At 42.9% G+C, this 26,808-nt stretch overlaps 1 long non-coding RNA gene across 5 annotated transcripts in view; it reads left to right on the forward strand.

Annotated features, from left to right (window-relative positions):
- Positions 1 to 26,420, forward strand: part of LOC138267754 (uncharacterized) — a 39,034-nt gene extending 12,614 nt beyond the window's left edge. For 2 of the 5 annotated variants that reach the window (XR_011199865.1, XR_011199862.1), the window contains exons 2-4: positions 11,649 to 11,710; positions 12,489 to 12,539; positions 26,023 to 26,420. This is a non-coding gene — a long non-coding RNA (uncharacterized lncRNA). Of the gene's footprint in view, positions 1 to 3,247; positions 3,322 to 11,630; positions 11,711 to 12,488; positions 12,540 to 26,022 lie in introns of all 5 variants that reach the window. The other 3 variants (XR_011199863.1, XR_011199866.1, XR_011199864.1) reach the window with 3 other exon arrangements.
- Positions 26,421 to 26,808: the final 388 nt, after the last annotated feature.

Here is a 26,808-nt window from a genome sequence, read left to right on the forward strand (position 1 = left end):
AATCAGTTTATTTTAGCCTTTCATTTATTATATTATCCCCCACACTACACCAGCAGTTTAAGGACCTATGTCAAACAATTTTCAATTTGCCCAGGCAGATAACATGCTGCTATGCTTTGAGATTTTTGGCAGAGATCTCTGTGCCTTCATAGGAGACACCACCATAGAATACATAGCCTACCACCCTGCAAATCAGGCCCTTAATAACAACAGATTATTCAGAGAACTGTGCTGCCTCTCGTTTGGGAGATTTTATGTGAACATAGGTGCTAGCCCCTTTGTTACATCTACTCTGAGGATTCGATAACCAATGGAGTAATGAGTGTTGCCCTTCTCACTGTGGAATATTCAGTATCTCATCAGTAGTGCCCATCGACACAACTCTGCTAAAGTCTTATATGAATGACATGTTTTACATTAAGATGACATTAACACATAGTCATGCTAACATTTTTTGTATAGAGATGTATGTTTATTCAGCTTTAGTTTTTATTATAGCTAATGTAGAATTGAATTTCAAAGTGAGTTAACATTAATTAGCATATTTGATTTGTGTGAACATTTTACTTCTAGTGTAGTTGAAATTCAAATTTTGCTGAAAACAATGATCTTTTTCGTTTTTCTTATGTTAAGGAATGTTTTCTTTGTAATTATCATGGACTGTTGGTTTAAATAATAGTATATTCAATAGTCGCCTGCAGTTTGCAGACTAGTCCATGTATATTATCTTGTTATAGATAGTGTGAGTTTGAAGGATGCAGACAGAAGTTTGTATGGTAGGAAACCTTAAAAACTTACCAAGTATGTAATTGTATCACTTCACTTCAACTGGATTGGACGATCTTTTTGTGAACTGCTTGCTGTTGTGTAAAATGTCGGAGTCGAAATTACCAATGTTTCCTTCGTCCTTCCCTTTGAGTCAGTCAACCCTAGGCTAGTTTGCCCTCTGCTTCATTAGATTTGATCTAATTTTATTGTCTGTTAATTGAAGCACACACATTATGACTATAAATTGCTTTTAACCTGATGTTTTCCTGCCATAAACCATGAACATTTTATAAACCTTCATGGTTTGATACTAAAATATTTTCTGTCCCCTTTGTGGAGCCTAAACTGCTTCACATAATACTGAATGTATTAATTTGTTGATAAAGCCCAAGTGCGGAGCACCAAAATCCTTAGGGGATTAACACTGCTCCTGTCCATCCAGTGAATCGCTTTATCATTCTCGAATTTGCATAAAGAAAAGTGCTCACACCTCCTTGCATATGGAGACATGAGGTGTGAGTTGTGATGTAATCTTGGAATCACTAGTGGAAGTCTGCAAACATATCATCAGGCTGATGTGGATTCAGAATGTTTTTGAAACGTTCCTTATGCATCAGTTTATCATCAGGTCAAGCTCAAAGAGTTTCTACTCACTTCTACAGGATAAACCAATGATCTAGATACTCATATTAAAATCAATCAAGCTTTCATCTTCTATGTGCAAAGTCCATTTATTCTCATTCAATACAATATTCCATTCATGTCCTCTTAACTGGATAATAGAAGTTAATTTACTTCATCACACCAGAATAAGGAACCTGAAGGAACAATGAAGAGAACACATTAAAGTTTTGAAAAATTTGGACTGAAAGTATCCCATTTCAGTCTGTTTTAAAAAAGGAACATAGTATGGAAGAGATTGGCAAAATCAGGTTTCTGGAGATTGAACATATTTTATGTACAAGAAGTGGAGAAAACCTAGAACTGAGATCAAGAGCCAGGGAAACATTTTGGATTAATTGATTGAGAGTGGTCCAATGTACTTTTAATATAGAAAGGGAGTTTTACAGGCTACTCTGGGGTGACATTATTCCACTAGAGCTGAATTCCTTGATATATCTGGCGGAGAGGGCAAATTTGGGTTAGTGTGCTATCATCAAGGTGGAATTTAGAACTAAATGTTAGATACTAAGGGGGTCAATCTGACCCCGGCGGGCGGCGGTTGCCGCCCGCCTGGCGGGAACCGCCATTTGGCCGCACCGCGGTCAAAAGACCGCTGGTGCCATTCCAACTTTCCCGCTGGGCCGGCGGGCGCTACCCAAGGTAGCGCCCATCGGCCCAGCGGGAAGGAGGCCTGCAACACTGAAGCTGGCTCCGAATGGAGCCGGCGGTGTTGCAGGCGTGCGACAGGTGCAGTTGCACCCGTCGCGCTTTTCACTGTCTGCTAGGCAGACAGTGAAAAGCATGCTGGGGCCCTGTTAGGGGGCCCCTAGACACCCGTTACCGCCAGCCTCTTCCTGGCGGTGACAACCGCCAGAAACAGGCTGGCGGTAAGGGGGTCAGAATCCCCATGGCGGATTCGCCCAGCCGGGGGTAAACCGGCGGGAAACCGCCAGCCCCGGTTTTCTGACCACGGCTTTACCGCCGCGGTCAGAATGGGCAAGGAAGCACCGCCAGCCTGTTGGCGGTGCTTCCGTCATTCGCGGCCCTGGCAGTCTTTGACCGCCAGGGTCGGAATGACCCCCTAAGTAACTCTGTGGGAAATTGCCCAATTTGATATTGACGTGGTTTAGAGTTTCATTCTAGAGGAAGCATTATTATTCGTAGTAATGAATGCAATTTGCTTTTTACATTAAAAAATACTAGTTAATGGGGATTTATTTGCTATATTTGAAGGCGCTGTCAATTTGAGTAATACTACATTGGAAGGGAGATGAGATATCAAGGTAGAAATTATAACTAAATGCTAGAATAATACTAAGTAGCACTGTGGTAATATGTCCAATTTGATATTGGTGTGGTTCAGAGTTCAAATCAAGATGAAACAATATTATTTGGAATAATTAATTTGATATGTATTTTAAGTTCAAACATATTCACTAGTCCAAGGGGAGTTATTTATTGGAAGCTAGATAGGTAAATAGGTAAATTAGAACTACATTTTAGGTGCTAAGTATTACTGCAGCAACATGTCCCATTTGATATTGGCGTGGTTCAGAGTTTGAATCTAGATGAAGCATTATTATTTGTAATAAATTAATTTTATTTGTATTTTAAGTTAAAAAAGTATCACCAGTCTTTATTAGGTTACCTTATCATGAGTTGCTGAATAATTTGAGCCTCATTAAGTTAGTGCACAGATTTTATAATAAACTGTCAGCTAATTTTATTTTGATTCAATAACATATTGACACCTTTGATCTACCTCTAGTGGTGAGAATAATCTCTTATAGGTTCTTTATTGAAACCTGTTTTTTAGGTTACCATACCGCAGGCTGAATAGCTGAAGTCATACTGAATTTAAGAGGGAAGTCTAAGATTTTACAACAAACAGTGAGCTTTTTTTTTTCAATTTAATAATATATTGACTATAGGACTCAGTGAGTTTGTGATATTTTTTTAAGTGAGTATTGAATGATGTGAGGGGGGGCGTGGCCAGCAGCCGATGAAGCTGCACGTGTAGAGCGGCTCTCTGGGGCCGAGAACGGGACCTGGACCAAATCCTAGCCATCAACTAACCCCGAAAACCCCATCAAACTCGATCCCAACACTGGCGGTCCCCTGTACAGCATTCGGAGCAGTGGCGGCATCCCCGAACAACTAAGAAAGAAGAAAATGCGATCGAACCCCGGAGCTCCAGAAAAACCAAGATGGCTGCTGCATGGGGAACCGGGCCCCGATTTGCAGAAATAACTAAGCTCTTCGACCCTAAGACGCGATCTCGACAATCCGACACCCCAAACTGATGCATGGAGGAAGCGGCGACCCATAAGGCCTCATTACGAGAAAGGAGAAAAGCAGCAGCGTGATCGAATCGGTGCGGGGCCCGGAGGCCCGAAAACCCAAGGCAGAATTTACACCGCGGCGAGGGGGCACAGGCTCCCGCGGGTGACAGCGCCCACTAGGAGCTCCCGACTCAACGCCGCTGGGGGCATACAGCATCGACTAAGACCCTCGGGACCTTCCGCGGCCGAGAATGGGATGGCAACTCAGATCCCACAAACCTGAGCAACTAATCACCCCGAGGCCGGAGAGACGACAATGGAAACGGGGGAGCAAACTAAGCACTCAACCAACTCAAGAGCAGTGAGTAACCAATGATCCTAGCACCTCCTAGAGGAATAAACACCCCCCTTCCCCAAAGGCCCCCCGAGAGACTACTCCAGAATCCCCACAGAAGTGACCGGGCCCCAAAATCAGAACTAGTAACATTACCGTAAACCAACCCATTGGGGGCCCCCATCCCGGCACGGGCGCGAACTTGCAGCACCGACTGGGATCCCAACAGAAGAAGTCCATCCGCAGCCTAGAACGGGAGTGCTGCCCAGATACCGTAAACCCGAGTGGCCAACCTTCCAGTGATCGGAAAGACGGCAATGGAAATGGAGGAACAAAATGAGTACTCAACCAACCGCAGTGAGTAACCAATGACCCAACCACCTCTCAGAAGTACAAAACCCCACCGTCGTCGTCGTCAGAACTAATAACATTAACGCTGGCCGCGCTCTGGCCTAAGCAGCCCTGTCGAACTAAGAGAACGGCACGCCGACTGCAACTTATTTTGCCCACCAGCGTCCCGGTGGGTGGCGCCGCCGCATTGAGGACTGCACAAAACGCTTGCCCCCTCACTTAAAATCCTAATCATCTATCAGTCCAAAGTAACGACCTCTGGAGGATCTGCCCTCCGAAGACCATAATCGGACGTCCACACCCTAACCTGCCATAAATAAACGCCCTCACCTCTACCAATACAGGACAAAGCTAACAAAATGGGCAAGCCCAAAAAACGAGATGGTCAAGACCAAGAAGAACCAACAGCAGACAAGACACCCGGACAATCTCTCCACACGGCTTCCCAGAGCACAACAACTCAACAAGAAACAACCCTGGATACAATCCTACAAGCCATAAGGGAATCTCGCGAAGCACTCGAACAAAAAATAGATAATCTAACGGTGGACTTGTCACTGCTGAGAGACGATCATCGAAAACTCACAGAAAGAGTGGGGGCCACGGAAAAAACATTAAACGCGGTGACGTCTACTCAAAAGACACTGACTCTGGAAACGTCCGATTTAATTTCCAGGATCAAAACCCTAGAATCCAGAGCCGAGGACGCCGAGAATCGATCTCGGAGGAGCAACCTGAGAATAATTGGAATGTCGGAAGGTATGGAACTCTCGGCATCGAACACAGAGACATTCCTAGAAAATTGGCTCAAAGACACAGTCCCGCCGGAGGGCTTTTCGGCATTCTTTGCGATCGAAAAAGCACACCCAGTCCCCGGCAGACCACCTCCGCCGGGATCCAGACCCCGCCCGATAGTAGCAAAACGACTGCACTTTAAAGACAGGGACTATATCCTCTCGCAAACTCGTATTAAAGGGGAAATCATTCTAGACAACCAGCGTATCATGGTATTCCCTGACTTCACCAAAGAAACTCAAACCCAGAGAGCTTCATACAATAACCATAAACGAGCCCTACGCGAGAAAGGCATCAAATATGCAATGCTCTTCCCGGCTAAACTGAGAGTGGAATACGAGGGCCAGACACACTTTTTCTCAACCCCACAGCTGGTAGGAGATTGGCTAGAAACCCTAAATATCACGTCTTTGAGCGAGTTGAGTGGGTCATCCCACGCCCCGGGCAGGAAACGCAGTAGATCTTCTAAAAGAGCACTAGAAACTGCACCCTCCAGACACCAATCACTACAAGGAATGCGCGAAGCAGTAGATGCAGTAGCGGCCTTGAACAGAGGAGCCCCACACTGCTTGCAAACCTCAGGTGATGCCTCGGACCATGACTCGAGCTGCGGGAGTCTTTCAATATCATCCCAAGACACATGCACCAATCTACAAAAAGTGACCCCCAGAACGACGGAAGATCTCATCTAACCCCGCAAGAACCGGTCAGTGATCACCCAATTTACCAAGTGATCACCCCCTATATCCAACCCCTGTAGAGGCTAACCTTCTAGGCAACCTCCAGTGTACAGTAAACCTTGAACACTCACTCACGGGCAGCAAATATACCTCAGCCGGGTCTCCAGAACGTCCCGGGGTGTAAGCTCTCGGCCCTGACGCGCCTCCCACCTCCAATAGGAAATAGGATAGTTTATATGGTTTGGACGGGGAAAGTTTTGTCATCCGGTCCTGGGGAGAGGGAGTTGGGTAAAGTTTGAATTAGAGTTGGGAATGGGACAATTCATGCAAACACAATCACTTTAGAAGGCAGAACTCAAACTAAATATAGGATCACTAACTTAGCCTCACTTGCCGCAGAGCCTGTGAGTAACTCTGCCAACACAACTAAGATTAACCAAGATAATGACTACTCACTATAAGATTATAACCTGGAATGTAAGAGGCCTAAATAATATGTCCAAACGATACAAAATACACAACCACCTCAAGCGTAGGGGGATACACATAGCCCTACTACAAGAAACTCACCTGACAGAGCAGGAAGTTAAAGCCCTTAGCAAAAGATGGAAAGGTGGAATATTTGCTACTAACTACTCAGCCTATGCTAGGGGAGTTCTTATGTGGATCCGTCCCGGGGTCCCTTTCCAAATACTCCACAAGATTATCGATAAAGAGGGAAGATACGTATTAGCAAGTGGAAGATTAGGTGGCAGAGAAGTGACAATAGGAGGAGTATACGCCCCCAACCATGACCAAGGTAAATTCCTCAACAGGTTATCGCTAGAATTAGGTCCTCCCCTGGCTGGCACAAATATAATCGGAGGGGACTTTAACTTCATCACCAGTAACTCCCTGGACAGATCGCACCCCCCAGTATCACAATCCCAATCACTGAAAACGGCGAAGCAACTCATAGAATGGCAGCAACACTGGCAATTAATAGACTGTTGGAGAACACTTAACCCACACTCTAGGGACTACTCATACTACTCACCTGTACATGATCTACATGTTAGACTTGATACCATCCTGGTATCCCCTGAAATGCAGAGCGACGTGGTATCCGCTGAATATCTTAGCCGAACGATTTCTGATCATATTCCCCTGATAGCTTCATTGACCTGGGGCAGAGAGAGACCGACAATCCCAACTTGGCGCCTCAGAGCAGAAATGCTTGAAGACGAAGCGTTTAAACATACTTTACATACAGCTATTGGTGAGTTTTTCAAACACAACGAGGGTACCGCATCTACTAGATCCATTGAATGGGAAACTTTTAAAATAGTTATCCGGGGAAAATGCATTGCTGAAAATATAGGGGCCCGAAAGTCAATCGAAGCGGAACTTCATCAACTGGAAGACTCTCTTAGAGACCTGGAAAGAAAGTGCCCCACACAACCTGACATACACCCTGCAATAGCAGCTACTAGGACGAAAATTCAAATAGCTGCCAATACACTTGCCCGCTTCGATTATAAACAACACGTAACCAGACTACACTCAGAGGGGGACAAAGCTAGCGCTTTACTTGCCTGGGTCGCGCAAACCCCCCAAAAAACAAACTGCAATAGTCGAAATCGAAAACTCACAGGGCACACACGTTTACACCCAAAAAGACATTAACTCTGTCTTCCAAGAGTACTATGCACTCCTGTATGCCCTCCCCACTATAACACTGACCCCCACCCAGTTACGTGAATTAGAGTCCCTCACCACCCCCAACCTGTCAACAGCTGACAATTCGGCTCTAGCAACACCTATATCGATCGCGGAAATAAAAACAGCAATCCAAAGCATGGCCAGGGGTAAACTACCAGGAGCGGATGGGCTTCCACTAGAATTCTACCACCAGTATCAAGACCTACTAGCCCCCCACCTCTGCGCATTGTATGCAGAAGCATGGAATAGTAACTCTCTCTCACAGTCCACCAACACTGCTATTATGATCCCCCTGCTAAAACCAGATAGACCCGCCACAGACGTCCGCTCTTACCGCCCCCTATCAATGCTCAATATAGATTACAAAATTTTAAGCCGGATTTTAGCTGATAGATTACTCCCCCATATGCCATCATTGATTCCCCAAGACCAATCGGGTTTCATACCCAATCGTAGCACATCCCAAAATATTAGACGCCTCATATCAATACTCCACTCTTTGCCCCCGAACATACCACAAGCGGCGATCATCTCGGTAGATATTGAGAAGGCATTTGACAGCTTAAGATGGGACTATCTGGAACAAGCTATGCTAAAGTTGGGGTTGGGCAGAGGATTTGTAAGGTGGACCAAACTATTATATACCAACCCTACTGCAAGAGTAAAAACAGGCAACTATATTTCCCCTTCGTTTCAGATTGGCAGGGGCAAAAGACAAGGATGTCCATTATCCCCCATTTTTTTCGCAATCGCAATAGAGCCCCTAGCGCATATGGCAAGAACAGGCCTCCATTATAGGGGCATCCCAATAAATAATTGGACCCACCACATTGCATTATACGCAGATGACATGTTGCTCTTCCTACAAAACTTAGAATCAGATTTACCTGGGGCCATGAGAATGACGGACAGTTACGGTACTGCCTCCGGACTGCGGATTAACTGGAGAAAGTCCGCCATTTTCCCACTACACAAAGGGACCCCGGAGCCAAATGACACAAGAGGCCTCCCCTGGTCACCTAACACATTCAAATACTTAGGAGTTAAAATTTACCACTCAGTAAATGACCTACTAGAAGGAAACATACAAGGAGCACTCAGAGGGATCAGAGCCAGTATGCGCTTTTGGGAAACATTACCACTAACAGTCACAGGCAGAGTAGCTCTTCTCAAAATGATAGTGCTGCCCAGACTGCTGTACTATTTCTCAACTATCCCACTCATAATCCTGAAAGCAGTATTCAAAGAGATAGAGTCCATGTCTACAAACTTCATCTGGGGTCCGAGTAGACATAGAATGGCACTAAGAACACTCCAGAGACCTACAGCTGAGGGTGGCCTTGCCGCCCCAGATATGGAGTTATACTACTGGGCAGGACAACTTCAATGGGTCGCAAAATTAATATGTAGCCCTCAAATTGAGGCGGAGCTACGCCTTCCCCTAAACTGCCTCATAGGCAGGATACAGGGCAAACTACTGAACCCCCAGAAAACCAAACAGCTGCTCCCGATAGAAATGGGAGTCTACTAGACACTGTTGGTCTCAACATCTGAAACGCTCCCGCATTAATACCCCTTACACCCCGGAGGCCCCACTGTCCTGCATGATCCATGTCTCAGGGAAGCAAAGTATTTCAGGCCTCAACAAACTAATCTTGCATAATATTACTAAACTAGGAGACCTATACGGTGGAGGGAAACTCCTCACATACACTGAGCTACAAACACAACATAACTTCTCCCCCGGTTTATTCATTACCCACAACGCCATTATTAAAATCGCTCAAAAAACCTGGAGAACTGGAATCCTTGAACCCCCCACTCATAATAGCAACAATACTATTTGCTCCATTGGGGACCTAAAAGGGGTAGTATCCAGAATCTACAAAGCGCTACATGCCAGTATATGCCTACCCCTAGAAAAACTTAAAGACAAATGGCAATCGGACTTAAATAGCACTTGGGATGAAAAGCAATGGGATCAGATCGTCTCTCGTATCTATCCAGTTTCCAGAAATGCCAGGTTCAAATTAATAAACCTATACATTTTTCACAGAGCTTCCATGACCCCACACATGATCTCCAAAATCTATAGAACAAACTCCTCAAGCTGTTCTAGATGCACGGAGCCAGCAGCCAACCTTATACATATGCTCTGGAGCTGCCCCCAACTTAATACATTCTGGGAAGAGGCCTTTGCTGAAACATCAGCCCGCACTGATAGATTATTAATTAAATCCCCGGCAGTGGCGCTACTAGGGGACTTTCTACACCCGATAGCTCTTAAAATCTCCAACAAATTTATAGACCTTGCTCTAATCCTAGCAAGAAGGGAAATAACCACAAACTGGAAATCACCAACGGGCCCAGAAATATCCAGATGGCAAAACTCTTTAGTGAAGTGGGCAGAAGCAGAAGGAACATCACTGCTTCGCGAGGCAATACGCGAACTCCGACCAAGGGATGATGCATCCCAATGGGAATTAATCCTGGAAAAAATAAAATCATCAAATGCATTCTCCGAAGAAGCAAACAGCACCGCTACGGACTCAGATACAGACTCCAGCGCAACACAGGAAACCTAATGGCTCTGCGAGCGAGGACAGAAACAACTAACAATCGAGACCTGCCAAAAGTGAATAATCTTTATATAATTAGAAGCATGAGGGGAGGGAGGGGGGAACAGTTAATCTAAGCACCATTACGATAATGTTGTTGTTATTGTTATATTCAAAAATTAAAATAAAATCTTTAAATAAAAAAAAAAAGAGTATTGAATGATGTGAGAGATCATATTTTGTTTCACATCTTTTTCATGCCTGATTATTGAATAAGAATTTTGGAACCTATTTTTAATAGCTAATTCATTATTTTGTTTGTCTTCTTTATCTGATGGCAAATTTGAATTTCAAAATCATAAAGCAATGACCAATGAATACATAATAGACTGAAAATATCATGGTGGGTGGATTGTGATTTACGTATTTTGATGGGAGTAAATTTACAAACCCCAAAGGGTAAGGGGTATTAATGCGGGAGCGTTTCAGATGTTGAGACCAACAGTGTCTAGCAGACTCCCATTTCTATCGGGAGCAGCTGTTTGGTTTTCCGGGGGTTCAGTAGTATGCCCTGTATCCTGTCTGTGAATTAATATATTAGGTATCTAGCTGAATGATGTCATATAGAAAGTACTTACATTGAAATTGTGATAATATTAGACTAGGATAATTGGTACAAGTAATGTACTACCATAAAAATGAGAGTGATCTTAAAATGAAACTTTTTACATACATTTTTTTTTTCATATATATGATTCCACATTTTGAATATGACATGATGCTCACATGCATTAGATTTTTTATTTATTTGATTCCACCTTGCTGTCATATTGTATATTCTATTTGATAATATTGAATAGGACATGTTGGTCAAGATTATTTCATAACAATGTATTGTTACTTCACATGACAAAGTAAGAAATGATTGATATTATGTGAATATTTCGGGACCTTGGTATGTTTTTTTAAACATATCATAATTTCCTCAAAAATGGCTGTATGATGCAAAAATAAGCTTTGAAGTATTAATTGTCGTTGTTACAACTACATGTGTTCTTTGGGAGAGTAATGTTATTTTTTTGTTATTCATTTTTGTTTTATTATTTATTTTATGTTTTGTCCGGAAAAAGCATTGACATCACAAAACACTTGTAGGCTGTTAGTTTGATGATATATGGGAACTTGCAACAACATATTTGAATATGATGTATGTATGACACATTGCTACTTAATGAGAACTTTATAACAATGGTTCAAATGTGATGATGTGAATTCACTGCTCCTTTGCAGTCAAGATGACATGAAGGGAATTTTGTTTGGAATAAAAAAAATAGATTTCGTACATTGAAAATGAAGACTTGATTGATTTGGGCACAGGCATTTGTATATATTTTTCTCTCTCAGTAATACTCATTGTTGTAGACATAAAAACACACTGAGAATTCAGTGCTGCACGACAATACCTGATACTACTATTTATCATTATTTAACTACTCAGGCTATTCTTCTGTGTTAGGTGAGGAACTCCTGGAGGCATCTATGTTCCTAACCGTTTGACTCCCTCATGGAAACAGCAAGGTAAATAATTGAAATAGTTGAAAAGATTAAATAAAGTAAATAAAACATTAATCCTACCCGGTTTTACCTTTATTTCCTTGTGGCTTTTCGGCTGGTAAAGCAGTACCACAAAACCTCACTCCTTAAACCGGTCTTATAAAAACAAATGCTAATTTCAGGCCAGTTCCTCATTCACTCTCAGTCACACCTTTACCCTTATTCAACCCCCTTGTCTGCATGGGTTGTAAAACAGGTAAGAAGCTTTTTTGTTTAGCTAAGACTTGTATGACTAGTAAAATAGATAACAGGCTTCCTTGTTTGGCTAAAATGTTGAACATGTTTGTTATTGCCACCACCTTTTTCCTGTCAGCTATCCTGGGTAAGCCACATCCCTCAAGGATTGTAGCGGGGACCAGTGGCTTCACCTGTGGGTTGGCAGCAACCTCCTTAGATCACATGCCGTCCCTCTCCCCGGCATCCCTCTTCCCAGCTTCTTCTCCAGGATCACTGTGGATTCCATTCTCATCAGGGTAATTCCCCTAGCATAATGATTGGACCTTGCCTGGGGTCTCCAGTGCCTGGAATCCTTTATTGCCTTCCTTCTTTTTGGAGTCCCTTGGCATCCTGCAGCACAAACTCCTGTCTGTGTCTCCCTGCTGGTAATAAAGGGTTAGTCTTTCATCTGTCTTTATGTCTGATGAGTATCTGTTATCTCTCCTCAGCTTGTCTTCTCTGCTTCTAACTATGCTACTTTACATTCCTTTCTCTGTCTGACCCTGTTGTCTCTTTTTTATTCCAGGCTGTTCTGTGACCACCAAGGGAAGGAAGAGTCGGCGGGATCCTAACCTCAGTTAAGATTTCTCTGTTGTAGTTCCTGTAGAGATGCTGGTGCTTCCCAAAATAATTTTACTTCTCCCTACCAGAGGAATACATCAGAACTCATCTTTGGGGATCACTCCTAAAAGCCTGGTGAAATGCTGAAGGAGTGAATGAGGCTTCTGCAGGCTTGCAATCCATACATAGGGCATGAACAGGATTGAAGTGCTAGGCCCATCATGCTGGCAGTCTGGCCCAAAGCTAGCTTGACCATAACTGAAAATGAAAATATATGGCCACACATGCAGGCATACTTTGGCCATGAGTTGGGCACTGCTGCATCAGCATTCAATGAGCACAATAAGTATTTGATTATACAGACACCTTCTATTCTTTGAACCATGTATACCCAAATTAACTTTCTGCTCTCAGATTATCCACACAGACCTGCCTTCGGCCTGAAATTATCAACACCTATGTACTGTCTACATATTTGAATGCAAACCAGTATAGGGGCGATACTGGTGATCCTGTTTACTTTGCATCGCTGTCATATTTTTAGTCCTTGAGACTGATGTGCATCCAGTTGAGCCCTTGGAAGTTGATCAACTAACCTCCTACCACAGTTTGTATGAGAAGTCCTGCATTTTGGCTTGTGGAGTACACCGCACAATACCATTTGAGACCCTGATACTGCTGGGCCATCAGTTGTAGATTTATCGCTGGTTGTTAACTTGCCCACACCAACTTAGATTACAGACAAATATGGCCACAAAGGTCTAGACATTAACCTCTGAGGCATTACAGCTTTTTAGTAACATCACTAGGTAGTAGATCACTCTCTCTGTCAACTCCCAGGATGCACTAACCTTTATTGAGACAAATCCGATAACCTAAAGACAAAAAAGATCAACTAGTACGGTCCAGTTCACTGTCCACCCATCGCTGCTCTACATAGTGTAGAGGGAGTACCATTAAGGTGCTTAGGTTACTATTACCTCAGTACACTGAATATCCCCGCATCTGCACTCCTTATGTCAATGCTTGCTGGCTCTAGTATTGGCAAAGGCCTTCCAGACAACTTGTATTCTCTTGGGCCATCTTTTACAACATTCAACAGTCCAGAGTGTTCACTTTAAAAATACTTGAAGTAATGCTTGAAGCCAATATGAAGGAGACTACTGCTGCGAGTGCCACCATTATCTCAATGCAGGACATGATGATGGAGATGTTGACAGAGATACATTCTATATGCTTCAATAATACATCCTTCCTGTGGCGGCCAAATCACATTAAGAACTGACTTGATAACTTTGAAAAACAAAATAAATAAAACCATTGATTAGGCCAAGAGATTAGGCAGCTGCACAAAAAAGATCACAAAGATCAGCATAAGAAAACCTTATCAGAGTGAACCACAAGATTCACTAAAATAACCTGTGCTTATCCCGCTGGTAGCTTGGCACAAGGCAGTCAGGCTTAACTTAGAGGCAATGTGTAAGGTATTTAATTAGCACACAAACAGTAATGAAGTAAAAACACCACACAAGAAAAATCCCATATTAATCTTGAAAAATAGAAACAAATAAAATGACACCTACATTATTAAAGTCTAACCAGTAGAACTGGTATGCAGTTTGAACGTCTTAAGTAAAAATAGTTTTAAAAAAAGGCATAAAGCACCAACTGTGGTTATCTTATAGCACTTGACTGGGACAAACTCACAAGTTCAGGCCTACGGCAATTTCATGTGGGATGTGTAGAGGACCAAGTTCAGCCTGCTGGAAAGTATACCTGGTTGTACCCGGCCAGAGATGCAAGGTCCTGTGTCAAGCTGCGTTGATTTGCGTCACACTTTATCAGTTCAGATGAGGCCGACAATCAGGAGCTTTCAGGTGCCGCAATGCCATGCATCAAGATGGTTCTTGTTGCATCAGTTTCAAGAAAGCCACCAATCAGGACCTGCGAGGTGCTGGGATGCGAGGAACTGTGTAAAGTTGGGCAAAGATGCCTCGGTTTTTAAGGAACCCTGAGTTGGACAAGGAGGAGTACACTTTGACACCAGTCAGGGGTCCAGGACCTGGAGGGCACCTCTTGGAGTTCAGGAAAGCTAAACTTAAACAGAACATAACAAATCATAGACCACCCCTGAAATAGAAAAACTTGAAGAGATACATATGTTTAAAAATACAGGCCCTCATTTTGATAATGGCGGTAAAGGCTGCCTACTGCCGTGGCGACTACCGCCAAAAAAACATTGCCACGGCTACCAGCCGTCCACCGTATTATGACCACAGCTGGATTTCCACCAGAAGGATGGCGAAAATCTGGCTGTGGCCATGCCGGGGGATGGTGGAAAGGTGGCGCTGCTGCCACCATCAGCGCAATGCCAGTAAACTGCCGCCAGCCATATTGTGACCCCATAATACAGCCTGGTGGTGTTCTGCTGGTGGATGCCGCTGGTGGCAGCAGCACCCAATCCGTCTCCTGCTGGAGGAACCCTGAACACAGGTAAGTATGGTCTCCGACAGGGGCGGGGATGAGGGGTGTTGTGTGTGTGTGTGGGGGTGTGTGTATATTTGTGTGTGCGTGGATTCAGGTGTGTGTTGCGTGTTGGATGCGAGTGTGCAAGTATGGAGGTGTGAGTGCGTGTATGTTGTGTTTTGTGACTGCGTGTGGGTGAGTGGATGTATGCATCCGTGGATGTTTGTGGGAAAATGGTGTATGCATGTGTGTGTGTGTCAAGGGAGGCTGTGAATGCAGTGGGTGGGGGGAGGCTTTGGAGAGGCAGGTGGAGTGGGGTGGTAACTGGAGAGGGGGAGGGGGAAGACCCCTATCAGTGACAGGGAAGGAATTCTGGAAATGGTTTATGTGGCGGTAAGGAAGCCAACCCACCAGTGTCATAATATGGCAGTAAGTACCGCCAGCTTGTTGGCAGTACTTACCACCATGTTACTGCCGACCGCCGGGGTCGTAATGACCCCCATAGTCTATCATAAACTTAAGCAATAAATAAAGGAATACAGCACATGTTAACTAAACCAGAGTTACAACAATGCACCTGGAAAAATCTGTAACTTAATACATTAGTTCAAAACATAGGTCATCATTATGACATTGATGGTAAAAACCACCTACTGCTGCGGTGACGGCCGCCAACATAGCATCAACGCAGCTACCATCCATCCGCTATATTATGAGCACCAGCTACCACCAGCTCTGCCACGCCAGTAGAATGCTGCCAGCCATATTATGTCCAGTTCCCTGCCAGAAGACCTCCTCAACCAAGGTAAGTCAGGCTTCTGACAGGGGAGGGGGGTGAGAGGGTGAGGGGTGTTGTGTGTGTTTGTATGAGTGTATGTATGAATGTGTTAGTGTGTGTATGAATGCGTGTATGATTGTTTGCATGCCAGTGTGTGTATGAATGCGTGTATGCCAGTGTGAGTGATTGCGTGTATTTGTGGTGTGTGTCTGCGGGTGTGTGCGTCTATGGAGGGAGGAGGGGGGTGTGAGGATCGGCAGGGCTGGGTAGGTGTGTGTGAGGGTCAGAGAGGGAGGGTGTGTGTGTGCGAGGATCGGAGGGGGTGGGTGGAGTTTGGATGGAGGGGGATGGGGTGTCAGGTGAGTTTTGGGGTTGTGGGGGAGTCACCTACCAGTGACAGGGAAGGAATTCCCTGTCACCGGTAGGGCCTACCGCCATGCTTTTCGTGGCATTTCTAACACCACGAAAACTATGGTGGTGCGAAGGCTTATAATGCCGCTGGCTGTACTATGCCGGCCACCGGGTTGGAGATAGACATCTCCAGCTCAGCGGCTCATACCACCATGGCGGTATGAGTGGAGAAGTGGCAGGTTGGCTGCAGCCAACCCGCTAATCTCATAATGTGGCGGTATGTACCGCAAGCCTGTGGGCAGTATTGCCGATACATTACCACTCACTGCTGGGGTCATAATGACCCCCCTAGTCTTTCAGATATTTTGGTAGTACTGTACTTCTGCAGATTTTCCCATTGTCCCCATTTGGAGGCTCAAAACTTGGGGTTCCAATTACAGGACTCATAATGTGTTATTCACCGCATAAGCGATCACCATCACCAGTTAAGCCCTCACCCTCTGGATCACAGTTTGAGCTCATTTCCTGCACACCACGGTTCCTTCTGCTGCTGATACTTTCCTCCCCCAACCACCAATTTGAAATCTCACTCTGGGTTTCCACGGGCAAATGATCTTCCATTCCTCCACTATCAGCTGAGGTTTTAACTAATGCTGTACTTCTTTTGCTCCACTATTTACCATTCTCAACCATAATGGCATGGCCTGAGACCTTAACTACTCTAGTGATAGGGACAAATGTAGAAGTGCCTCTCTTTCTCCCTCGGGGTCTCTTTATGTTTATAAAATCCCCCACTCCAAAGGATATGTCTTTGGTCCTGTGCAAAACATCAAAATTAGAGTTACTTTTGATCTGTTGTTCCAATACCCTGTGTTTTACTGTCTTTGCACTAGGCACTCTTTTGGCTGCTTGCAGTTTATCTAACACTCATTTGGGGGAAAGGTCACATGATGAATGTCTACCCCTTACAAAGATATATGGAGGGACACCTGCGGTTTAGTGTTGGGTGTTGTGATAACCCCATAATCGATCACGCACAGTACTGAAAACATCCTTCCTTGCAGCAATAGCTACCTGAATGCGCTCTTTTAGCATTCTGTTCACCCTCTCAACCATGCCATATCCCCACAGACTATACAAAGCTACCATAAGGTGTTTAATCCGATGTACATTTTTTTAAAATTATTTTTATTTTTTTGTTCTCATTTACCACAATCTGACTCCAAGGGGGGGGGGAGGGAAGGGCGGGACCCCGAAACCTCAGGGATCCTCTGCCTACTCTTATACCTCTCTCAGTGAGGAGGAGGCTCCCATCCCGGAAAAAGAGCTGAGTCACTGACCATGTGCTGTATAAAATCTACTAAGTATACTTAGGATCAAAGGAGCAGTGTAATCATCGGAGAGTCCAGGCTCAAGGGGGGAAACTCAAACATACGAACCTTCCAACCAGACTCTGAGAGGAGCTCAGAGTTCCTGCTCCTTCCCCCCCCATTTTGGAATCCAATGTGGAATTATATACTAACACCTCTATCCAATCCAAAAATCTACAGATTTCTCTTCTAGCCAACAATATCATATAGAACAGAAGTTTCTTCTTCCCTTTCTTTATTGGTGTCGTGCGTTCCTGAGGTAGACCAAACATAACCAGGGAGGGGCCAATTTGGCAGTTGATCAGAAGTACCCCCCTAATTACCTCCTCCACCTTACCCCAAAACTTAGTCAACTGGGGACAACTCACAAACATATGGAGGCCATCTGCCTTATCCAGGCCACACTTTTTACAAGCCCAAACCCCCCTTGCCCAATCTTAGATAACTTTGCAGGCGTCCAGTAGACCCTGTGAATAGTATAAAGATGATTCTTTCTCAAAGATGCGGGTCGGACTGTCTTGTATAGGAGGGCATTAGAAGCTTCCCAAAGATCCATGAGTTGCTGGCCTGGCAAATCTTTCCTCCACACATTCTCTGGATAATGGAAAGCTCCTTCCACTGTCTTCATGATCAACCAATAAAGCTTTGCTATCTCATGTCTTATAAGGGGGTTAGAGTATAAAAACTCTTCCGGCTCATTAGAGGCTCCTACTTCCTCCTTCACATTCTCCAACCAGATGGAAATTTGAACACATTTAAACCTGGATATGTGACCTCCCTCCTGTTCAATATCTCATAGGACACCAGCCACCCTTCTTTAACCACTTGTCCCCAAAGCAAAAAGTTTGCCTCTTTCAAAGGGAAAGCCAACTTGTCTCTAGTCCACTCCGGGGATCCCAGTGAGTCCCAAATTGGGGAGTACCCACTATAATATGGGAGTTTTACGGCTCTTCTCAGTCCCCACCAAAGTTTTACCCAATCCTTAATTAACTTCAACCTAATTTTTTTGAAGAACATTGGATCACCAAACTTGTGCAAGACGCCCACCTGATGTATACCATAACATTTCAACATAACCCTAAACATTCGTCCCTTCTCAGAATCCCCCAGTTCCTCCCTTAATTCCTTAGAATTCTTCAAAAAAAATAGCCCATGCATAGTGCTGCACATCAGGTAAGACTAGTCCTCCTTTCTCTCGCTCCCTCCTCAATTTCTTCCAAGCAATGCACACACCTTTTGAAGCCCAAATGAAGCTACTTATTTCTCCCTGAAGCTTACTCAACCACTGTTTCTCAAACATCAGCGGGACTGCATTAAAGATAAATAGCCATTATGGAAGAATTATCATCTTTACTAAATTCACACATCCTATAATTGTGAGGGGGAGACTGACCCACTTCTTCATCAATTGTGTTGATTCCCTCAGGATCTTTTTAAAGTTGACCGCTGCAATTTTATCTACTTCTTGCGTTATACTAACTCCTAAATATTTTAATTCTTTTTTAACTGGGACTCTGGTTACCTTCATATTCCAGACCATTAATTCTGACTTCTCCACATTAACAGCGAAACCGCTAATCTTCCCAAAAGCCCCCGCCTGTTCCTTCAAAACCTCTAAGGTCTCAGTCAAGTCAGATGTGGAAATTAATACATCATCTGCATAAAAATAAATCTCCTTGTTCCAATCCCCACAGCAGAACGGGAGTACTCGCTAGTCCCTCCTATGTTTACAGACAAAAGGCTCTAAAGATATATTAAAAAGCAATGGTGATAACGGCCACCCCTGTCTCGTACCCCTTTTTATTTTGAAAGATGAGGATAAGATTCCATTTACCAAAATCCTAGCCTCTGGGTCCTGGTAGATCCCCTGCAAAACACCCAAAAATGTCTTTCCTGAATTAAAAATCTCACAAACCTTCTTCAAATAAACCCAGGTTAAACTATCAAAAGCGTTAGTGGCATCCACCAAAACTATTGCCAAGGGATCCCCATGAGTAGTCGCTAAGTCAATTGAACCTATCAAAATATGTATCAATCAAATCCTGCATCAACCTCCCCTTCATAAAGCCTTTTTGATCCTGATGAATAATTTTTCCCAGGACCCCGCTTAACCTTCTCGCCATAATTTTCACAAAAATCTTGTAGTCATTATTTAGCATCGAGAGAGGTCTATATGCATCACGAGATATTGAATCCTTCCCAGGATTCGGCATTACTGTAATATTTGCTTCCTTCCATGTCGGGGGCATTTTACTTCTCCCTTCTAAGATGTCATTACACAGGTCCAAAAAAAAGGGTTAATACTATCTCCCAAGCGCCTATAAATTTCTAATGGCAAGCCATCTGGGCCTCGGGCTTTACCCACTTTGCCTGTTCTTAAAACAGACAATAACTCTTTTAACTCAATTTGTTCATTCAATATTCTACTATCCGCCTCGCACAAGGAGTCCAGGTCCAAGCCCTCCAATCAACCTACCACATCATCCATCCTTACTTCCAACTCCTCAGCATATAATTCAGAAAAAAATCTCAAAAGAGTTCACTAATCTCGTTATCACCCTTTTTTATCCTTCCTGTATTAACCTCTCTGACCTCTGTCTCCCTGCCCTTTTCTCTATCCGCTTTCAACTTCCACGCTAATATCTTTCCACAGTTCTCCCCATATTCAAACTGCTCCATCCTATATGCCTCACTCCACTTCCTGACCCTACCCTCAATCACCCCCTCTATCTCCGCTCGCAGCCTTAAACGAATCCTGCATAGGTTATCCACCTCCTCCTCCTCAAGTCCTGGACTAGCCAACGTGGCCTCTACCTGTTGTATATCCTCCTCCAACCGGTATATCTCTTCCTTATGTTTTCACCTTCTGTAGGAAGCCATACTAATTAGCCTTCCGCGAAGAAATGCCTTTAAGGAATCCCACACCATAGAAGGGGAGGCAGAACCTACATTTATAGAGGAAAATTCCCTTACATCCTTTTGTAACTTTGCCACTATCTCACTTTCTAACAGAAGTGACCTATCTAGAGTCCATCTTCCTTGGACTGCCCTCCCTATTCAACCAATGCTAATCGAGACAGCAGAATGATCTGACAAGTGGGCTCCAACATTACAAATTTCCTTTACACACTGACCCAAACCCCTATCTATCAAAATAAAATCGATCTTGGATTGATGTCTATATTTTTTGTTATGAAATGTGTAACCTCTGGAAAAAACAGTCCTCTCCCTCCATATATCAGATAAACCCAATTGGGAAATTATAAACAGAAGTTGATGATGCATTTGCATATTAATTCTGGACCTACACCCTGAAGATCTATCTAGGTTGTAGTTTAAAACCACATTAAAATCCCCCATACAGATGATAGGATCAGGACATAACAACAGGTGCTGAAATAAATCTACTAATGGGGCAATGTCATCCTTATTGTTACCGTAGTATCCTACGAGCGTAAACGCCTTATCATACATCATCAATCTCCCAATAACCATCTTCCACCCTTATCGAACCGACCGCCCGGGAGAGAAATGTTAAGATGCTTCTTAACCAGGATGGTGACCTTTAGAGTGGTAATCAACCACGACTAAGGCATATTTCATCGTGACTGGCAGTTCCAACATGGGCCCCACAAAATGCATACCTAATTTCTCCCACGGACCCTTAGGGAACTCAACAGGACACAAAGGTTTGTTGTAAACTCTCAAAGATCTATCAGAATTACTACAGTCTGGACATTCTCCAACCCACAGATTAATCTCATTATCCATTGCTGGCCAATAAAACACAAGAATCCTCTTCTTGTGCTCCTCATGCTAGAATGACCATGATGCCTTCTACCGACAAATCATCCTTAGTAATGTGTAATGACACTAGTGGTTTATGATCCATAACTAAAGAAAACTTTTGTCCCCACAAATACCTAGAATAATGCTTTGTTGCCCACACACATGCTACAGCTTCACACTCAATTGTGCTGTACTTATGTTCCGCAGCAGAAAGGCATCTTAAAGTAAAAGCTATTGTACCTTCCTTTCTTTCCAATCTTTGTCAAAAAAATACCCCAATCCAATTCTACTGGCATTAACTGTGACAATACGTTTAGTACAATCCACAAAAGTACGCAATACCGGCATTTCAATGATGAGACGTTTAAGATTAATGAATGTTTCGTTCTCATCAGACTCCCATATAAACTCAACACCTTTCCTTAAAAGTTTCCTGAGAGGTTCAGTTTGTAATGCAACATTTTAGACAAACCTAGAATAATACTCACACAGTCCAAGGAATGATCTGAGCTGATTCTTGTCTTGTGGTTCAGAACTTAATTTAATTGCATCAACCAATTGCGACTTGGGCGTGATACCATCTTTGGATAACACATGAACTAGCTATTCTACTTGAGGTATCACAAAATTACATTCTTCTTTCCTAACTGTTAACTCATAACTCCTAAGGGTACACAAATCTACGTACAAAACTACTATATGATCCTGTTAATTTTCACTGTACCAAACAGCTCAGACATAAGTTTCTGAAACCACCGACATGGCTAACGCCAACCCAAAAGGCGAACATAAAAATCAATACGCTCCAAATGGTGTGTTAAAATGGTCAAATGTCTGGATTCTGTACAGAATTCAATTTGATGACACACTGCATGTAAGTCTATGGTGGAAAAGATCTTTGCATTCCCCAACCATGCTAACAATTCTTGCATTTTAGGGAGGGGAAACAATCTGCTAAAATGTTTTTGTTGAGGAATCACAAATCCATACAGAGTCTTAGCTCCCCATACTTCTTTTTGGCCACTACTGTTGGAGTGACCTACTCAGATGAATTAACAGCTTCAATGGCTCCATTGGAACACAGTTTATCCAAATGTACTTTCAACTGATCCCTGATACTCAAAGGAATACTCCTCACTTTATGCACTACAGAAATTATATCTTTTTTAAAACTAATTTCATGTTTAAATCCTCTCACCAGACCAAGACGATCTTCAAATAGAACTTTATGCTTTTCTATAATTTCATTCACAAAGCTAGGCAGGATAGTAAACTTTACCATAGATATTCGATGAACAGTACCAAGTTTCAATATCATTCCGAGTGTACCTTGATCTCTCTACCCTAAGATATTATAACCTTTCCTTGCAACATAAAATTTTGAAATTATCGGCCTATCCTGAAAATGAATAGAAGTATTAAAGAAACCCAACAAATCAATATTGTGTCCCCCAAAAGCAACAGTGCAAACGTCTGGAGGCAACAAACAACACAAAGCCCATTCATACTCATACAATGTTTCAGTGACAATGGAAATAGGTGACTCTGAATCAACTTTAACTTTCACTTTAACCTTGTCAATGAATATGTCACAAACAGGAATATAAGTATGATCTTGAATCGCTTCTAGCATGTTAACTGACAACACAACTAGGTTATCAAAATCATTCGCTAATTCGACTGTGTTAACTGCACTTTCTTCCTTTACCAAGCTTAATCTTTGAGTGTTTCTACAAACGTTCGCAAAGAGACCCATTTTCCTGCATTTAAGGCACAACTTATTTATGGCTGGACAATTTTTTGCATTGGCCATATGGTTCCGAGATCCACATTGGAAACAAATATCATAAGTTTCACTTTTTAAAAAATATTTTCCCGTAAAATCAACCGTTTTTGTTTTAGCACTTATTGCATTATTATGTTCAGTGGTTATGTGTTCCTTTCCTGTGTTCACTTCTTTTGAAGCTTAAATAGACTTTTCAATTCCTCTTGCAATTTCTAATGTTCTAGTAAATCCGGATCTTGACAACACAATAGTTTCTCTTGAATGAGCTTGTCAAAACAATTGACTACAATTTGATCTCTACAATAGTTGTTTAAGTCGCCATCAAACCGACAGGTACCTGCCAGTACCCTTAATTTAGCCAAATATGTATCTATGAGCTCGTGTTGCAATTGTCTCCTGGAGAAGAATGTGTGTCTCTCAACAATAATGCTAGTTTCATCCTTAAAGTGATTCTCAATTCTGGTAACTGCTTCTGTATATACATCACATTCTGTATTTGGAGCTCGCAAAACAGTAGGTAGATGATCAAATATACGCTGACCTTCTGCACCCAAGCAATTCTATAAAAGTGCAAATTTCCATTTGGCAGTGAATTTTCCACGGTCAGCTATCAAGTAACTAGCAACACTTTTGAACCACTATAAACATTTATATTTCATAATACCTGGTTCAGCAAAGAATGGTGGTGGAAAATTAGCATTCTGCATTTTATGTAAAAACTTGATGCTGAGTCACAAGTTGTAAATGTATAACTTCAAGAAGCACAACAACAGGCGAAATAATATAAAAGCTTGCCTGTCGCTGTGTTAAAGTTAAGATGAGAACAACATCAAAAACGTATCGAAAGCTACCTTCCAATAATCAATTTCGTTGCTAGATTGTTCTCAAAATATGGCTCTCAAAACCATTAATAGCTTTATTTTACAGCTGGTTGGGCTTGTTTTCTCCGTCTGATGATGTCATGACGATGCGTATGTAGCGTGCCTTTAAAGAAGACTGATCGTGAGACAGAACTGCGAGCTGGCATCTCCTAGCCAGCGGTAACTGAAATAATTGCCAAAAATAATCACATAAGTTTGATGTGGCTGCATGTCGCTCCAAACGAGACTCTGCGGCTGCACCGTGCACTCACGGGCTAAATATGCATCTGCAAGTTGATATGTCACAGAAGGTGTACCTTGCTGTCTTTGATACATAAATAACGTTTCCTTCGTCGCCAGTTTATCCGTGTTGCATTCCAAGCTACACAACACAAATTGAAGTATAAAAATGGGTTTATTTAGCGTGTAGCAAGAAGACAGCACACAAACTTCGCAACAGCCCATTCTAGAGACCAAAAAGTCCCGAAAGCACCATCAGAATGCCACACAATTCCAATTCACAACATACCACTCCCCTCAAATTCCACAAATTTGCAGCACCGAAATGTGAGGAAAGATTGTTTTTTAGCCCAATTTTGAGGTTTGCAAAGGATTCTGGGTCACAGAACCCAATGAGAGCCCCACAACTCGCCCCATCCTGGATTCCCCTAGATATTTACTTTCCAAAAATGTACAGGTTTGGTAAGTTTTCCTAGGTGCCGTCTGAGCTGGAGGCCAAAACCCAGAGCTAGGCACTATGCAAAAAACACATCAGTTTTCAATGAAAAAATGTGGTGTTCATGTTGGGTTTTGAGGTGTTCCCTGTTGCGGGCACTAGGCCTATCCACAAAAGTGAGATATAATTTTTGTCGGGAGACATGGGGGAACACAGAATAGAAGAACAAGTGTTATTGCCAATTGTCTTTCTCTACATTTTTGCCTTCCAAATGTAAGACAGTGGGTGAGAAAGAAGTCGTTTTGAGAAATGCCCTATAATTCACGTGCAAGTATGGGGAACCCTGAATTCAGAGATGTGCAAATAACCACTGTTTCTAAACTCCTTATTTTGTGCCCATTTTGGAAATACATAGGTTTCCTTGATACCTATTTTTCACTCTTTATATTTTACCAAATGAATTACTGTATACCCGGTATAGAATTAAAACCCATTGCAAAGTGCAACTCATTTATTGGCTCTGGGTACCTTGGTTTCTTGATGAACCTACAAGCCCTATATATCCCTGCAACCAGAAGGGTCCAGCCGACGTAATGGTATATTGCTTTAAAAAATCTGCCATAGCTGGAAAACGTTACAGAAGGAAACCTAGATGGAAATGGCTGTTTTTGTCAACTCAATTTCAATATTTTTTTATTTTAACTGGTAGTTTCTGTAAGAAAAGCTTAATGGATCTACACAAATGACCCTTTGCTGAATTCTGAATTTAGCCTACTTTTCAGATATGTTTAGCTGTCCGGCATACACCATCAGTTTCACACTGATATCTGTCACTAAGTGGAAGAAGGCTGAAAGCATCAAATATAGTAAAAATGGGTTATGTCCCAGTAAAATGCCAAAACTGTGTTGAATTTTTTTGTTTTTTATGCTTCAGATCTACCTGCTTATGAAAGCTGGGAAGATGGTAATTTTAGCACCACAAACTCTTAGTTGGTGTCATTTGCAGGGAACAAAACAGATGCTTTCTTCTGCAGCACTTTTTTCCCATTTTTAAAAAAAAACAAAAAAACACATTTTAGGTGTATCTTGGCTAATGTCTTGGTCTGCTCCAGGGAAGCCCACAAACTCTGGGTACCTTTAGAATCCCCAGAATGTTGGAAAAAAAGAATGCAAATTTGGCATGGAAAGCTTAAGTGGAGAAAAAGTTATGAGGGACTTAGCGCAAACTGCTCCAAATAGCCAAAAAAAGGCTCAGCAATGGGGAGGGGAGGAAGGCCCAGGAGCTAAGGGGTTAAGAGAGGTCTTGCTGTGAGCAGTACTGGCCTAGCTCAACCTGATTTGCAAATTTCTTCCTTTATTGCATGCACGTTTTTGCTGCAAAATTATTAACCTTTCTATTTCTTTCTGTCCTTTTGTCTCCTAGGTGCTAGATATACACAGAAGCTCAATCTGAAATAACTGGATGGAGGCTCCCAAAGGACCAGATACCAGAGTGGCATGACAAGATCCTTCCTGGAAGCCAGTCAGAAAGAATAAGCAGCTAGATGTGATCTTAGGTGGGGCTTATGTGGCATCACACCAAAGATGGCCACCATTTTACTAAACTGTGTGAGAAGTCCCTATTTCAGCAGGTATTTAAACATGACTTGGATCTCTTCGGGTGCACCATTCATGACTTCGCAGGTTGTAAGAAAGCTGTAATGTTATATTGTGATTTTGCAATTTATGTTAGTGACAGGTGGGGAGATGAGGGAGCACAACAGGTGGAATGACGTTGTTGCATACCATTGAGGCTGTTTGTGGAATAAATTGTATTATTCATTTTGGAGTCAAGAAGCCTTCATTACAGAATTTGCAACAAGCTTTTCTTGACATGGACAACCTCAGTCTACAACGTGGATCAAACTCACAGCCAGACTTTTGTCTGTTCCCAATGCTGTGGCCTGTGCTATCTAACCATTGGTGAAACATAGATGATTGAGTCTCTGCACTCTCCTAATGTGAACTTTTTCCTACAAGGCACACATTTTCAGTAGCACTTTTACATCTTGCTTATTGCCGATGAGCCTCACAGGATTTTGCGTGTCCCTCATGACCAATGTTCCCTCTAATTTGTTTTCTGTGTGCGGTAGTGTAAGATCTCTGTGCACTGCAGCCAAGGTTACGTGCACCATGAAACCGAACATGCATGCACTCATAGTAATGAACA

The sequence above is a fragment of the Pleurodeles waltl genome, chromosome 12, assembly GCF_031143425.1.
Source record: "Pleurodeles waltl isolate 20211129_DDA chromosome 12, aPleWal1.hap1.20221129, whole genome shotgun sequence".
NCBI classification, from domain to species: Eukaryota; Metazoa; Chordata; class Amphibia; order Caudata; family Salamandridae; genus Pleurodeles; species Pleurodeles waltl.